Below are 16731 nucleotides of genomic sequence, written 5' to 3' on the forward strand. Positions count from 1 at the left end.
ACACCCACTCCACGAATTCATGTCCATAATTACTAAAACTAAGCAATAGTAAACATATCTAATGGTGCATGTGTATACCAATCCACCCCAAAATACATTTTTTTGCATCCGAAATGGTATATGCGAAATACACGAAAATGAGTATAGGTACAGTATTTTTAAGCAGAGTAATCATTCATAAAAGATGTATATATATCAGCGGAATGATTTTGCGAAAATTACACATGGAATGGCTCTTAATACAGAAAAAAAGTGCGAGACCATCCCATCACGTATAAATACAGTTATTTGTAAATATGCTAGAGGCTGAGGTAATATATTGTCTCTAGAGTTCCTAAAAATAGAAGCTCAGTTCTCTAAGAATAGTTCTACTTTAAGCAGAGGATGAGTGCCAAAAAAAGTATATATTTTGGAACCAGGGAAAAAATAATTTCGTTTTTCAAGGGAAGAAGTCAAAACAGTTCCAAATATTTCCAGAAGCTTTTGTTTTTCAAAGCTGAAGGCCAAATTCAGAGTTCAGGGAACGCTGAGTGCTTGTTTTCTTAAAAGTTATTCTTTTTGTTCAGGGGAGAACATCATTTCAGACAGACTTTCAAAAAAGCAGTCTACCGCTTCAGGTGAAAGTTCGACCAAGTTGGAAAAAGCCGCAACTGTGCAGTCGTGAGAATGATTGCTATCATTGATGTATTGATCAGCATTGCTCACAGAAGGTCGTACCTGGTTGATGCTGCTCTCATCTTGCACTTCACTACCCTTTAATCGTAGTGGTGAAGTTTCCACGAATGCCATCATCAGGATGGGTAACCGCTGGGGACAACACGATGCATGAGCCGTTACAGGACTTAGCAAAGTATCTGTATCCATTGGTACTTCTGATTGTAGTGTGAGACAGACGTCTAACACGCATTCTTCTCCGCACAGCATACATCTTAACACAGGTAAGATACAATTCTGCCAGATGGGTCTGAATGAAAGAAACCAGGTCATATTCAGATCTCTTAGCCGGGCTAATCCAAGGACTTTAGTTATGCGGTCCCGATAGCGTATGGCTAGGATTATTTCTTCCATTGTTGCTGGAGTCTTGTCTGTGACATGGCTTGCCATAACGAAGCAGGAGTATCAAAAATAAAATTCCTGCTACGAGTCCCAACAGGAGTGGAAGGCCACCAAAGATCGAATGGACAAAATTAGGAAAGATGCCCAGGATTGCTTTAAAAGGTGACAATAGTCCCGAAAAAATTGTCTTAAATACACCCTGGATACCATTCGTATCTGAAATGTTTAAGATTTGGCTTAGCATTTCTGCGAAGTGTAAGGGGCAATTTGTTGTTAAAAGGTTATGTATCTCTGCCGTTGTCCTTGCAACTTGGAGATCATACGTTTCTTTCGATGACGTCAAGGGCACAGGCGTCTGTAGAAGAACAGACTTAATTCTGCTTAAAGTATCAATTCGAATAGAAGAGATTTTCAAACTGGGCCAAATTTCTCCCTCCCTGTCTGGAGTGTCGTTTGGATACAATACTTTCATACAACAAGTGACCATGGAAGAGACGCTTACTAGATAAGCATTTCCTGGCACCAAGCCACAACATCTGTGGTCCACTATTAGAATGTAGCTCCCGTTAGAAAGCCGTCTAAAGAATGGCTCTATTCGAGTTGCAGGTGTGCCAAGCTGGTGACATGAAAGGTTATTTGAAGTCCCCTCACAGGCCCCATGTAGATTTATACCCTGACACAGAAGTATACCACTTAGTGATTTTTCACAATTATTACCACTAAGAAATACATTCTGTCCTTTTTCACTATAACATGTGTGTGTGTGTAAGGTAAATTCCATGTTGACTTAATGTATCCTTTACCCAACCTTTCATACTGGCCTGCCTGTATATACTTTTGGCAGTATCGAAATTGGAAAGTTGTTATCGGAATAGTTATTATTCCGTGTATTATCCATTCAATGACAGGTCGTTCTGACATTGTCAATGGTAATCTCTCAAGTTTTTTAATGCTCAGAATTGTATACTCTGCTCCTTTTTGTGCCAAGCTGATTTGTGTATCAGTAAGGTTAAAGATAGAGAACAGTGACGTTGTGTTGATTAAACGCCAAGGCACGTAGCCTGAACACAGATTTTGTAACGTCCAGCCAAGCTGTACAATAGAACGCAATTGGGACTGACCATGTTGTAACATTAGTAAGTCCTGCTCTATTATATCGATTGCAGATGATACAATACTGTCCAGTGAATATATTCTGGAAGACAGAGTCATTAACCCATTGTCCACAACAGAAAGTGATTTTTCCAAATTAATACGGTCAATTTCTCGTATTTTCTCTGCTGTTTCAATTTGAGTTTCTTTCCAAGCTTTGTTATAAGCTGCATATATAGAGGCCGCTATGAAACGTTTTTGACGCTGTTTGCGTGGTCCCATAATGAAATCACGTAAGTCAGCACCTTCTTTAAGTAAAGTTAAGTGTTGCTTAATTTCTGCCAGTGTGGATGTCTGTAGCCATTCGAGGCAGAGTTTTCCTACACTGTATGTTGTTACTATCCCTGGATGTTGTCTCTGGGAGTATCTAGGGTCTGGCCTGGTCAATTTGAACCCCTGTATTTTGTTCAGGAATCTATCTTGACAGTTATTTGTGTCTGTGGGCCAGATCAACCATTTCTTCCAATCAGGATGTGTTCTGTTTTGGTTTAAAATATGGGATACGTCTATCTCAACATCTGTAGTGCTATTACTGTCAGGTGTTGGCTTTGGAATAGACGGTTTGTTTAAGTCTTTAATTTTGGCTAGGCCAAGACAGGTTGTCTGTTGAATTGTGCCATTCAAAAATATAATTTGTTCTGGGATCATGCAGGCTCTGAATAATGATTCTATACCTTGGACTTGCCAATCTTTGGTACCCCAGATGGTTTTTGTTTCAATGTTATTTTTCCAAAAATCAAAACCAAATGTATTCATTTTATCAAAAAATGTTTCTGAATAGATTAATTTTGTATTTGTCACCATGGTTTTCATTCCTGTCTTATTTAACAGTTTGAAATAAAACGTTTCTGCTTCACTTGTGTTAAACCCTGAGAAGTATGGGAATTTCTCATAAAATGTTTTTGAACTACCTTTTGGTGGAGTTGCACAATGTTCCCATTGATTATAATTTAAAACATTTCTAGGTTGAGCAGATTTATGCAAATAATGGTTAGCATAGTGATTGTAGCAGTACATCTGTTCATAATTTGATGAACCTTGTAAATAATCATGTTCTGTAAATTTTGCTGACATAACTAAGTCTGACATCATATCATTTATACTTTCAAAGTCCCAATCATCAGAGAATGTGCTCGGTTTTACAAAGTCACTTAATGAAACCTTAAATTGATGAGGATACTTCCAGAGCTCGACCGGGCCATATATTTCGTAATCTGTTTTGTCCCATGCTACCCCACCGGGTATCGGATTGGCTGTGAAGTTTACTGAAGAAAGTTCTCTTTTCTCGATGTGTGAAGACTTGTGTGGCTTTAGGACCAGGTTGATATTCTGGCTTGCTGTGTCCATAGTAATATATTTTCCCTCAATGAAGTGTCCCAAGCATAGTACCATGATGAGCCAAAGCAGGAGGAAAAGTACCCCTAGCACCACCCAAAATTCAATCCATGGGGAAATCAGATAGGTTTCTTGTAGTTGATGAAAGAGTTCTTTAGTCTTTTCTTTAAAAGTTTTTGTTGTTGTTGGCTGTTCTTCAGGTTCGCTCGGATCCTCAGAAAAGTCATCGAAATTGATGAAGTAGCCTGATGCAGTTCTGTCAATTGTTGGAATTGCCTCTGCATTTTTCTTTATTTCATTAGCATAGTCTGTGGCTATATCGTTGTAGACCGGTGTTTCTTGACGAATTGTTGCAATTTGGGTTTTAAGAGGCATAAGTTCCATGGCTTTGTTGCATAGTCCTTGTTGATTCACTGTAGGTTTATCAAATTTGATTAGTCTCTCAGTTTGAACCTCTTGATTTGTAGCAAACTTTAGTGTTCTGCTTTTTCTTGGGAGTCCACTTGGCCTACTACTTATTATTGGCCACATGATTGTGGTTTAACCAGGTCGATGGATACAACTCGTTTCTCCTTTTTACCAGCAAGGGGTGGTAGTACAACTGATCTTGTTCCGTTGACAGCTAAGACAGGTACTGCTTTTCTGTAAGAAGGCCCAAATTCCTTCTTCACCGCGATTTTCTCTCTGACCAGATCCCCGATCTTTGGAATCCAGACAGGCCTTGCTGGGACAGGTGGTTTCTCTTCAGTGGCTGTTGGCTGATGTTTCAACTTTATGTTGCTCAGGTCTTTTCTTGTTTCATTTAAGTCCTGTAAAATAGCCAAACGATCTTTGATATCAAAGCATTTTCTTTCTACCACTGAAGTCTGACTATCGAGGTCCTGTATATGCATTCTAGTCCCGAATAATAGTTCGTACGGACTGAAACCTTTTAGAGAATTTCTTGGCAGATTGTTAAGACTACGTTGGACACTTATTAGATGTTTGACCCACCCAACCCCCGAACCTAATACCTTTGCCGTTATAGATTGCTTTATGTCTCTGTTTTTTCTTTCCACAATCCCATTTCCCTCAGGAACGAAGTGATAAGATTACCGCAATGCAATGCCCATGCTGGCCATGGCCTCCTTATAAGCTCGAGAGCTAAAAGCAGGACCCTGGTCAGAGTGTAGCATGCCAATTGCGTTTATGCCGCTATAGACTCGCAAATCTTTTATAACAGTTCAGACGTCAGCCGAGAGCTGGGGTCTACATTTTAAGTGAAAATAGTCTTAAATAATATTAATGGGACGCATTTTTTCTGGGTATCTCGTATTGATATTCTTATGCTATTTAAAAGAAGGGTCCTGGCAATACTCCGGGCAGTTCACCACTGCGATCTCTGTTGCAGTTTTGACAGTAAAATGCAAATTTGTAGTTTTGCAGGCTCATTCCCGGCCACCAGTATATTGATTGTAATTCTTCAAGAGATTTCTTAATCTTAAGGTATCTTAGACCCTCACCCATATGTGCATCTGCTATTAATAAGTTTCTCCTGTTCGTGTTTGGAATTACCCTATCCCCCACTCCAGGGATTTGAGCAAAAGGAACGGAGTTTGCATCGATTATGTATGTATAATTGAGTGGATAGTTGACGGGTAGTGCTGAACAGTCGCCTTTTGTTGACGTTTTTACCACCAGCATCGTTTCCCCGTCTATGTATTTTCCTGAACGCTTTTTTGTAGCTACGGAAGCCTGCTTAGTTGCTTCCGCTGTGGCTGTCTCAGCCAATGAATTCCCTGAAACGTGAACGCCATCACGTTCATGACTCAGTGTATGTATCACGTGAGCCTTTGGTAGTTCTTTTTGTAAAAGAACTACTTGTTCCCAAAGCGTTTTTTGCTTTATTGTGGCACCTGTGTCATCTTTGTAACCGTTTTGTACCCATTTCTGCAAGTCGTTATTGTATGATTTGAAGCAGTAATATGAATCGCACACTATTAGTGTCGGGAATTCGCGATCGGCATTATCTAGCGCCATTTTTAACGCTATTACTTCAGTTTGTTGTTCTGAATTGTTCTCTACAGAGTGTGATATTGTTACCAGAGGTCTCAATTTACCTCTGCGCCACACGTATTTAACAATTTCGCATGTGGCGTTATAGGCTTTTTTTCCCCAAACTGAGGGTTGTGCATATCCGTCTGTATATATTACACAGGCGTACTGTTGTATGGGCAGAATGTCGATTGGCAGAGGATATTCTCTTTCATATTCTAGATTCTTTAATCTTTTTATGTTTGGGTCAAAATAGTATTTCACTTTGTCTGTAGCAAGAGAATTTTCCCATTGTATCCATTTTGGATTTAATGCCCCGGTAGTTAAATTACATGGGCTTGTTAATGCCTCAAAGGCTGATTCTGCTGTTAAAACAGTAATCCGTCTGCCTTGGGCCTGGGCTCTTTCTTTTGCTACAGCTGTTTGAACCGGATGTACAATGTTTTCCTTAATACTGAATATTTTTTCAGCTTCCGTGTACAAATGTGATTTGTATGCTATTGGTACCGTTTCTCCCTCATTAGAGGTTAGGTACGTGAATCCGCATCTTCCTGGGATGACTCGGATTACAAGGTTGCGTGTATTGTTGCGAGTTTGCAATTTTGTTTTAGCTAACATGTCTGTTTGCAATGATCTCAAAATTTCTGTGTTTTTGAGTCCAATTGATTGTTTTAAAATCTGGTTTTATTAGTTCATAGAGAGGTTTAACACTCTCTGCATAATTTAGAATGTAAGTTCTTCAGAAACTCAGGAAACCTAGAATTGATTGTACGTTTTTCAGCGTTCTTGGTGCTTGGATACAGCACATTTCTCTAAGAAATTGTCTGCCAGGCTTTTGCCTTCACTTGATAATTCATATCCTAAAAACAGGACAGTTAGATGGGCAATTCGTGACTTTTTAAAGTTGAATTTGTAACCCTCTGCTGCGAACCCAAGTATTATGGTGTTCACTCTTTTCAAGTGAGTATCCAAGTCATCATCTGTTAGATAGATGTCATCGACATAAGATAATGCCTCATCATCATACATTTGTAGGAACTCTGTTACTCTCGCTGAGAATAATCCTGGGCTGTTCTTGAACCCCTGTGGGAGTCAACAGAATTTTTTCTGCGAGCCCATTATTGAGAAAGCGGTCAAATACCTGCTTTCAGGTGCTATGTTTTGACAAAAGAATCCATTAGAGATGTCTAATGTTGTTTTGTATTTTTTGCGCACGATGTTATTCATTAGTGCTGCACTATGTGAGTTTTGTACTGCAAAAGTTTTGCAACATGAGTTTAAATGTCTGTAGTCCAAAACTAGACGATACGAATCGTCTGGCTTGGAGACAGGAAACAAAGGATTGTTCATTTGTGAGGTGCATGTTTCAATCACCCCCTGGTATTCAAGTTGATCTAAGATCCCCCTAACCTGTTTTTTAGCTTCTTGCTTAATTGGGTACTGCCTCTGTGCAGTTGGTTGACATTTTAACTGGATTTTGTGAGTCCTCATCCCATCCTACATCATTTTTATACAATGCAGGAGCTTGGGCTACTGCCCACTTTCTTGCAAGTGTATATTTTTTATGAATTGGAATGTGATTTGAGAAGGCAGGCATAATCATTTCTTCGCCATGAGGGCACTCCCTGACAAACTCCGGTGGCCAGTCTTTTTCAGCTAAAAGGATGTCATAGCCTTTTGAGAGGTTATCCCAAAATAGACCCCTTATTTTCCTAGTCTTATCTCCCTCTATACGTAATGTTATTTCGTATATTTTATGAGGTTTGCTAACTCTGGTATCTGCAGTTTCCACCTGAATGTATTCATTCGTGTCCACTGTCTCCAGATGATTCATCAGGATCTTGCGAGCTATGCTCACTTCGGCTGCGCTGTCTAGCATTGTCTGTGCCCACTCTCCGTTTCTCAGCTGTGTCCTCAGGATCCTCGGCATGTTTGATTATTTTAATACTGGCTACATTCTTTCTTGGAAATTGTAATTTTTTACTTTAATGAGCAGGTTCTTTGTCTTTGGACTTGACGTGCTCTTCCCTGTGTTCTGACCGTCCTCTTCTTTCCGATTTCTGCGAGGAAGTCTGAAAAGATCGAGAGGGACGTGTATCAATATCTTGATATCTATCAGGTTTCTTCAAATTATCCCTATTTCTAAGGTTGTATCTTTTCTCAGAAGGCTCCCTCTGGGGAGACTTGTGTCCTTGGTCCGGAGATCTTTCTATCCGCCGAGGAGACTTTCCTCTGGACTGGAATCTTTTTTCTTTGGGAGTGGGTTGTTTATTTCCATCCCAGCTCTTTTTTGTATTGTTTAAATTATTTGTAATAAATATTTTTTCAGGATTTTCAGTTAGTTGGGGTTTTACTGGTTTCCCACCCAAACTATCTCTTCCTAGTTCTTCATAGGATTTTTCTATGATTCTGGCCAGTTCAAATGGTTGTTCTGCTACATCTGTTTCCTTCAATTTCTGACGGATCGCCACAGATGCTGCTTCTCCTTTTATGTTAGATAATAATAAAGCTGAGACCTGCTTGAAGTCTTTCAGTAATTTCATACCCAGAGTTAAAGCAGGTTCTGGACCGTATTCATTTTGAATCTGTCTTAGTACATCGGTTATTACCGCCATAGACGGAACACCATGTGTTTTTGTGTAAATGGAAGCAAAGACTGTTCCCCAAGTGTCACAGTCCTCCACATGTGGTGCGATCCCCATTGGAAGGCAGATAGTCAGAATTCTGTGTTTCTCAGTAGGGGTAGTATCCGGAAACACTGCCTCTATTTGAGTTATTTTTTGTGCTAACCAGAATGGAATTTGTTCCTGTTTTATGGGCACTTTACCCAGACATGATTGTATGTTCTGTGGTGTAATTTTGTTAGTATTTCCCTGATGAGGGGTCAGCTGTGGAATGTTAATAGCTGGTTGGACTGTTGAAGTCCGCATTACATATTGGACTAATTGTCTATGTATTTTAATCAGTTGTTTTAGCTGTGCTAAAAGTTCTGGTATTGACATTTTTTCAATGTCTGGATGTGGTGTGTAGCTGGCTAGAACCGGCCACGTTGCTCCTGGTCTACCTAGTGGACCGAGCCTGGTGATGTGATTATTATGTTTTAGGGCGCCATTAAACCAGAGTAGGTGCTCTTGGTAATTTAGTGAGATTTCCACCTCCTCGAAAGGGGTGTATTCATCTGGTGGTTCCTCTATTTTGTAATAGTGGAATTCATGTGTGACAGCGTTTGCTGCTGGAAAGTTTATCCATGAATAGAATACCTCTGTCTGCCGATATTCATGTGCCTCAATTACGAATACGACTATACCACCTCTCGATGTTAGTCCATTTTCTATAAGTTTAATAGTTATAGTTTTTCTTATGTTGACCGGTATGAGTATTGCATCCGGGTCGGTCTGCAGGAGACTTGTGTCATCCTCTAGGAGACGAGCTGCTATTCTAGCTGTCTCCCTTTCGTCCTCACTTTCTGTCATTTTTACTGACAGAAAGGTTTTTGTTGCAGATCAAGTTTCAAGGAAACAAAGATTAGGTGCACAATATTTTGGAACACTGTATCCTTCAACGTTGAATAAACCAAAAACTATACATAGGATTCTCATCCTACTAAGTTCCGGCGGATTTTTAACCTTTTACCCACTCCAGACGTCTTTTGGAGTATTTACGGGAGAAAGGGTCTGTGTGAAAAAGCACGTCTTGCGTTAGATTTATCGCCTTACCAAACGTTGGGCGCCATGTAGTGTAGTTCCTATATTCCCAATAGGCTCTGCGCATTGGAATAATATATTCAGCAGTGTAGACGTAGGACTGAGGTTATCTAGGTCTCTACTGACTATATTAGACTTAAGGTTTGTGTGCCAGCTAGCTCAGAGTTCACTAGAAACTTTCTCGAATAAGCGAGGAGGAGTTTAACCTCCTTGGATAGACAAGAAGGGATTTAGTTTCTGACAACCATAGAACATGACAACTTTGCTCTCCCTGATTAAGAGTATATCTCTAGAGTTGTGTGAAAACAAAAGACAGCTATATCACTCAGTCAAAGGTGCGTACTTAGTTTCACCAGATTGCAGAGAAAAAGAGAGACGGGCGTTTTCAATAAAAGGTGTTATTTATTGAGCAGTCTCTTTCCTTATACAAGAGAAATGAATTGCTACAATTGCAATACTTATAGTTAAGTAAAGTGCATACAGTAAAAGCAGGATTATGAAATAATACTGTAAAAGCATTGATATGGTTTCTTAGCCATATGATACTTTAAAATGGATAAAATAGATACATACATATATACATTGACTAATCGTACTCAACTGGTGCTTCTAACTACGCCTACCCTGATGTACCTGACCTAAGCCTAATACGTGGGAAGGAGTAAGTAAGTAGCAGTTTAAGTTAAGTTTGTTTTGCCAAGAATCTGACTCAAGAATACTCTGTAAGGGTTTAGTCAGTTCAGTACCTGGGTATTAGAAGGCAGGAGGGCTGGTATCTCTCTCTCGGGACTCGGCATCCCAGTCACCCGCAAGGGCAAGCTGGAAACGCCGGAGGCTGGATTTCTCGGCAGGAGAAAAGACAGCGTCTTTCTCAGCGCGTCAAAAGGGAGGGGCAGCGTCCGTGGGCTCTCGCATCAGCTGGGCTCTTCGGAAGTAGATAGCTGGTCTGCTCCAGGATTACCACCGAGTGTTTGCTTAAGGCAACGTTGGTATATTTATACCTGAGAGGTGCCGGGTTTGACGTAAGGCTGGACTTAAGACGCCAATAAAGATGTCACTAAGAACTGGTCGTTCTTACAGTGCTTCACAGGAGTTCTCGGATGAAATCAAAACAAAGCAGCGGGGATTTCCCAGGTTGCTGGAGGTTTGTATTTGTTTAAGAACTCGGTGTGCTTTCTAGGGGGCTGGAGGAGTAGGCTTGCTTAATATGACAGCATGCGCTATGACTGAATTATGAAAAGGGTTTCTCTGCCGTTGTAGGGATAATATTGATTTATAACCACACAAGGGCAAAGAATAGGAATATTGATTCAGGTACCTAGATAAACACACTACAACTTCAAGATGGCGGTTCAGGCTCTAGTTGTACCGCGGCTGGACTATGGAAGTGTCTCGCTATGTGGTCTCCCCAAAGCCACTACAGCTCTACTAAGAGCCTCTACCAACGTAGCAGCGAGACTCATCACTGGCTCGAAAAGAAGGGCCTACATCTCCCCGGACCTAAAATCTTGAAACTGGCTGCCATTTGAAGCCAGAATCCACCTGAAAATAGCTTGCATGACGCGCAAGACCTTACATCATAATGCACCCAGCTATCTCATACAAAAACTCACAATATCTGGTGGGATAAGATCAACAAGAAGCGTGAAAAACCTCCTTCTGATATCACAAAAATTCAACAAGAAAAAAACTTATAATCGATCCTTCTCAAGAATGGCACCCAGGATATGGAATGCCCTTCCACCGGAAATAAGACTTCCTTCAAACTGCAAGTAAAAGGCATCCTTATGGCAAAATTCACGTAAACACAGCCTCATTTGTCTGTGAGAACCTCCATTCCCTTCTTCAAACCTTCAACCTAATCATTATCTTTTGCCATTACCATGATTCGTGTGTTCGCCCTTGCTCTGCACCTTACTGCTTTGCTTTTTGTATGCTCAGTTTGTTTTATATATATATATGTTATATATATATATTTGACGTTCTTTTCATTATTGTACTACCATGACTTATCAGGCCGCTCCTGTTCTGCATCATGTTAATTTTTCTTTTTTGTATGTTATGCTTTCTGATGCTATTTATTATGGTTTATTATGGTCCTGCTTATCTTTAATGTATGATATAACCAAACACACTGTCTGTAAAGCGCTCTGATACCCGCAAGGGTCTTGTCCGTGCTCTATAAAACTTGCAAAATAAATAAATAAATACGTTGTTATCACTCTCTATTTTTCCAGACAATTCATCAAAAGAAAGTTTCTTTTCTCATCAAGCACTACCACCAATACTACAAGATTATTCTCATGAGATTAACTTTTTCGTTGCAGCCTTAAGAGGATGATACCTAGTTACACTGTTGCTATGTTATTTTTAAAAAGTTCTAAGAAATGTTTTACTTATGATGTAATATATGTTCTTTAAAGGGCTGCATGTTAGGGCAGCAATAAAAGTTATTGCATAATGTTAGCATCTGTTGTCTTTAATTAAATCAAGAATCTCTCTGTATGTTAATTGGAGAAGCGACATTCTCTGCCAATTTTGAATGAAATATCTGATCCTGCACCCCAAAACCCCTTTTGAAGAATTTATAATCCATACCTACATAGGAGATGTCAGTGGCCATGTTTCCTCCATCTTAGGTGTGCCTCTGTAATCTACCATGAGCTCCTCTCACTCTGGTTGGGTAGAAAGTACCACCTCAGGTACTAGACCTATAATATCTGCCTTTGTGGCTAAAGCCTCGGGGAGAGGGGGTGGCCTGATAGATAGCATGGCCTGATGCTCAAACTCGGTACGGTTGGCCCTAACAAAAAGGATGCTGTTGAAAATGTTTTGTTTGAGCGACGAGATAGAGGGAAGGGCAGTCGAAGGGAAAGAAGCTAAAAGAATAGAGGGATAAGGGGATGGGAAGGGTAAAGGAAGGAGATTGAAAAGGCAGGGGTGAAATTAAGAAAGTAAAGGTAAGGAAATGAGAGGAGAGGAGAGGAGAGGGTAAAGGATATGAGAGAGGGAAGGAAGGGAAAGGATAAAAGAAATGTGATTGGAAAGACGGAAGCGGAAGGGAGGGCAGAGAATGGGAGGAAAGGATAGCGGAGATGAGATATAGCTAAGGAAGGGAGAGAAAGGAAGGGAGAGGAGAGGAGAGGGACGGGGGAGAAGTGTGATAGTGAAGGGAAGGGGTGAGGAGGAGTGAGGGATAGGGAAGTAAGAGGCGATAAGGGGAGAGGAGGGGAGGGAAAGGAAGCAAATGGAAATGGATGGGAGAGGGAGGTAATGGGAAAATATAGGGTGGGAAGGCAGGGAAAGCAAGGAACACGGAAGGGGAATGGTGAGGAAAGGAGATGAGGGAAGAGATTGGTTAGACAGAGAAAGGGACGTGAAAAGGAGGGATGTGGAGGGGAAGGGAAGGGGGATGATGGTAGAGATAGTAAATGACAATAGGAAAGTTAGGTGGAGAGGAGAGGAGAGGAAAGGAGAGGGAAGGGGAATGTCAAAGAGGGGAAGGGAAGGGGTGGGATGGGACAAGAGAAGAGAAAGGGAAGGAAAGAAATTAAATGGGAATGAGGGGTGGGGAAACATAAGGGAAAGGCAGGGGAGGGGTGAAAGAAGGGGAGAGGAAAGAACAGATGAGTAAGAAAGAGAAGAAAGGGGAGGAGAGGAGAGAAGATGGGAGATGAGAGGGAAAGTAATAAATAAGAGGGGAATTAAGGTGATAGGATAGAACAGCCAGGATAGTAAAGCAGGAAGGGGAGAGCAGAGAACGGAAAGAACAAAGGAAAAAGAAAAAGGGGAAAAGGAAGACAAGTGTATAAACGAGAGGAGGAAAAGCTGTGCAACTAAAAGGGAGAAGATGATTTGCAAAGGAATGGAAGGGAAGAGAATGTGAAGGGAGAGAAGGGAAGAGAAGGAGAGGGAAATGAAGGGATGGAGAGAAAGGGAAAGAACAAAGAAAGGGAACGGGGAGGGGAGAACAACAGAATGGCAGGTGAGGGGAAACGAGGTGATGGGATAGAATTTAAACTAAGGGAGGAGAAGGGAAGGTGGCAGGAGTGGAGATGAAACAAGAGAAGACAGCTATAGAAGAATGGGAGGTGAAGGAGGGGGATAGAGGTGATATGGATGAAATGAAGGAAGTTAAGACATGAGAAAGGGAAAATGAAGTAATCAAAGGGGAAAGGAGGGAATAAGAAATTGGAAAAAAGAGAGGGAAGGAAGGGAAAGCAAGGAAAAAGAAGGGGATGGCAATAGAAGGGAAGGGGAAAAGAAGAGACAAGTTATGGAAAGGAGAGGAGAGATAGGAAAGGTATGAGAAGGGAAGTGAAGTGAAGAGGAATATGGAGGGGAGGGGAGGGGAGGAAGAGGAAAATAAATGGGAGAGGAGAGGTGAGGTAAGGAGGCAAGGGAAGGGAAATGGAAAAGAAAAGAAATGGAATGGAAAGAGAAAGAGAAGGGTAGGGGATGATAGTAAATGAAAGTAGGAAGGTAAAGGAAGTGAAGGGGACAAGAGAGGAAGAGAGAGGGGAGGAGGGATAGGGACGGAAGGGAAGCGTTGGTGAGAGGAAGGGCGGGAAGTGGTGGGATGGGCAGAGAGATAGAAAAAAGGAAAGAAAAGAAATTAAATTGGAAAGGAAGAGGGGAACGCTCTGGAAAGTAAGGGGAAGGGTGAAGAAAGATGACAAGAGAGGAGATGAAAAAAGAGGAGGGGAGAGATAGGGAAGTAGAGGGAATGTGAGGCGAGGTGCGGGAAGGGAAGCATAGGGGAGGGTAGAAAAAAAGGAATTAAGGAGCAGGTGGGAAGGGAGGAGGAGAGACAGAAGAAAGTAAAACAGGGAGGGAGGGAAGGGAAATATGGGGAGCGGAAGAGGAGGGAAGAGGAGGGAAGCTGAAAGGCTAGAGCAAAGAGGTTCAGAGCAGAGGGGAGGAGAGTGGGGTAGAGTGGAGAGGAGAGAAGAGGTGACAAGAGGTGACAAGGGGAAGAGTGGGGTTGAGGAGAAATATAGGGAAGAAACAAATGGAAAGGGGAATGGGAGGGGAAGGAAGGTGAGGGGAGAGAAGCTGAAAGGATAGAGGGAAGGGAAGCAGAAATAGAGGAGAGGAGGGGAGATAGGTGGGAACAGAAGGGAAGGAGAGGGATAAGGGGAAAGTAAAGAAGAGATTAAGCAAAAAGGTAAGAAAAGGTGAAAGGAGATGAAACTAGAGGAAAAGAAAGATAGTGAAAGGCAGCAGGAGGAGAGTAGAGGAGGGAAGGAGATGGGAGAGGAAACAATAGAACAGATAGGGTAGGAGGGAAAGAAGGGAAAGGTGAAAGTGAAGGAGATGAAACAAGAGGATCGATATGGAAGAGAAGGGAAGGGGGAGGAAAGAAGACTAGAGGGAAGGACAGGGGAAGGGAGTGAAGGGTAGAAGAAGAAAAGGAAGGGGAGGGGTAGAGTAGAGTGGAGTGGAAAGCATAAAGGAGATGCAGAAGGAAGGGATGGAAAGAAATGGAACTGGAAGTAAAGGAATAGGGGAAGGCGAGGAGGTGAGATGTAGGGAATGGATAGGAAAGGGAGGGGAAGTGTGATGGAAGGGGAGAGGATAGAAGAGAAAGAAATGGAAGGGAAGAGTTGTGATATGGAATTAAGGAAGTGAAGGTGAGGATTGAAGGGAGTAAAGGATAGGGGAACAGAGATAGGGAAGGGTATGGGAGGGCTGGGAGGAGCAGGGGAGGAAAGAAAGAGAAGGGATTAGAATCGGGAAAGGAAATAGGAAATGAAGAGAGAAAAAAGAGGAGGGGAGAGGAAGGAAGGAGGAGCATGGAGAGGAGGGGAGGGAAGTAGTACTGGAGGGATAGGGAAATAAGGGAGTGAATGGGAAGAGAAATGGGAAGGGAATGAAAAGGGCAAGGGAAATGGATAAGGAAGGATATAGAATGGAGAAGGAGAGGCTAGGAGAAGAGATAATAAAGGGAGTGGAAGAGAAGGAAATGAGATGCAAATAAAGGGAAAGGAACAGAAAGGGGAACAAAAGATGCGGAAGCATAGACAAAGGAAGGAAGGTAGTGGAGGGAGAGATTGGCAAGGGGAGAAGTGGGAAGGGCAGAAGACATGGCGAAGGAAGTGAAGAAAGGGAAGGGAAAGGAAGGGGAGAGGAGAGGGCAGGTAGGGAAGTAAGGGTGGCAAGGAAATAAGGAAGGGAAAATGAAGGAAATGGAAGGGGCGAAGGCAGGAAAGGAGAGAGGAAGAAAAGTGAGGAAGAGGTAGAAAGGGTAGAGGGAAGGATACAGGAGTTGATAGCAGCGATAGCGAATGAATGAAGCGTCAGGAAGGGAAGCATACAGAAGGGAAGTGAAAAAACGGAAGGGCAGTGCAGTATAGAGGAAGGAAAGAAAGGGGCGGGTAGGAGGGGAGGAAATGGGGTTCATAGTAGATATAGTGGATTAATGAAAGTGGGGAGGGAGAGGAAGGGAGGGGGATTTGAGTAGAGATAGGGAGAGATAGGGAAGGAAGGGAATGGAAGGGAGAGAGAGAGATAGGGGTAGTAAGGTGAGGGGAGGGAAGCTGAAAGGATAGGGAGCATGGAAGGTAATAGAAGGGAGGGGAAGAGAAGCAGAAAGGGGAGTTGCAAAGGAAGGGGAGATGAAAAAAAGATAGGATAGGATAGGAGGGAAGGGAAGGAAAGGAAAGGTGACAGGAGAAGAGATGACATTAAGAAGAAGAGGGGGTCCCAGTAAGGTAGACGTTTGAGTAAAAACAATTTAAATAAAGCAATTGAAAAGTAAATGCGTCTATAATGTTTAATTCACATTATAGGGAAAAGGTAATCAATTACATAGATTACAGTTGTATTGGTGCCCCTGGGGGGTAAGGGGGACGTGCAAACGTGAGGGTAGTGTAGGAAGGGATAGTGATATTAAAAACAGGTATTATTCAAACATTCGTATGAATTCAATGTCGAACAGACAATAGAAGGACCACAAATCAACATAAAAGTTCACAATAGATATGCCCCAATGTCCATACTGTGCATGAATTATGGGTTGGAGGAGGCTGTGTTTCAAGGTGAGGAAGTCGACGTTTCGACCCATTGGGCGCAGGAATCAGTAAAGTCCTTGCAAGTGGGTCTTCATCAGGACGAAAAGGGGGTGGGGCAAACAACCTAAATTTAAATAAATATACGGAGTAAGTGTATCATAGTTGAAACTGACTAAATCACAGTAAATATGAGGGTATTCACATTATACATTACACATACCTGAATATATCAGTGGTCGTCAATAAACATTATGTAGAATTGATAGTGGATATTCAATCCTATGAGAACAAAATAGTGCCGATCAGGACAGTGGTTAAATTAAACACGTGTACATCTGAAGGGCTGAGCGAGGGAGTTCACGACTTACTTAGGAAATGAAGTCCAATATCCCAAAGGGGTATGGCGAAGCGATCCGGTTGCTGAACACGGGGGGGAC

Source organism: Lissotriton helveticus, chromosome 11 (genome assembly GCF_964261635.1).
Source record: "Lissotriton helveticus chromosome 11, aLisHel1.1, whole genome shotgun sequence".
Taxonomy (NCBI): Eukaryota; Metazoa; Chordata; class Amphibia; order Caudata; family Salamandridae; genus Lissotriton; species Lissotriton helveticus.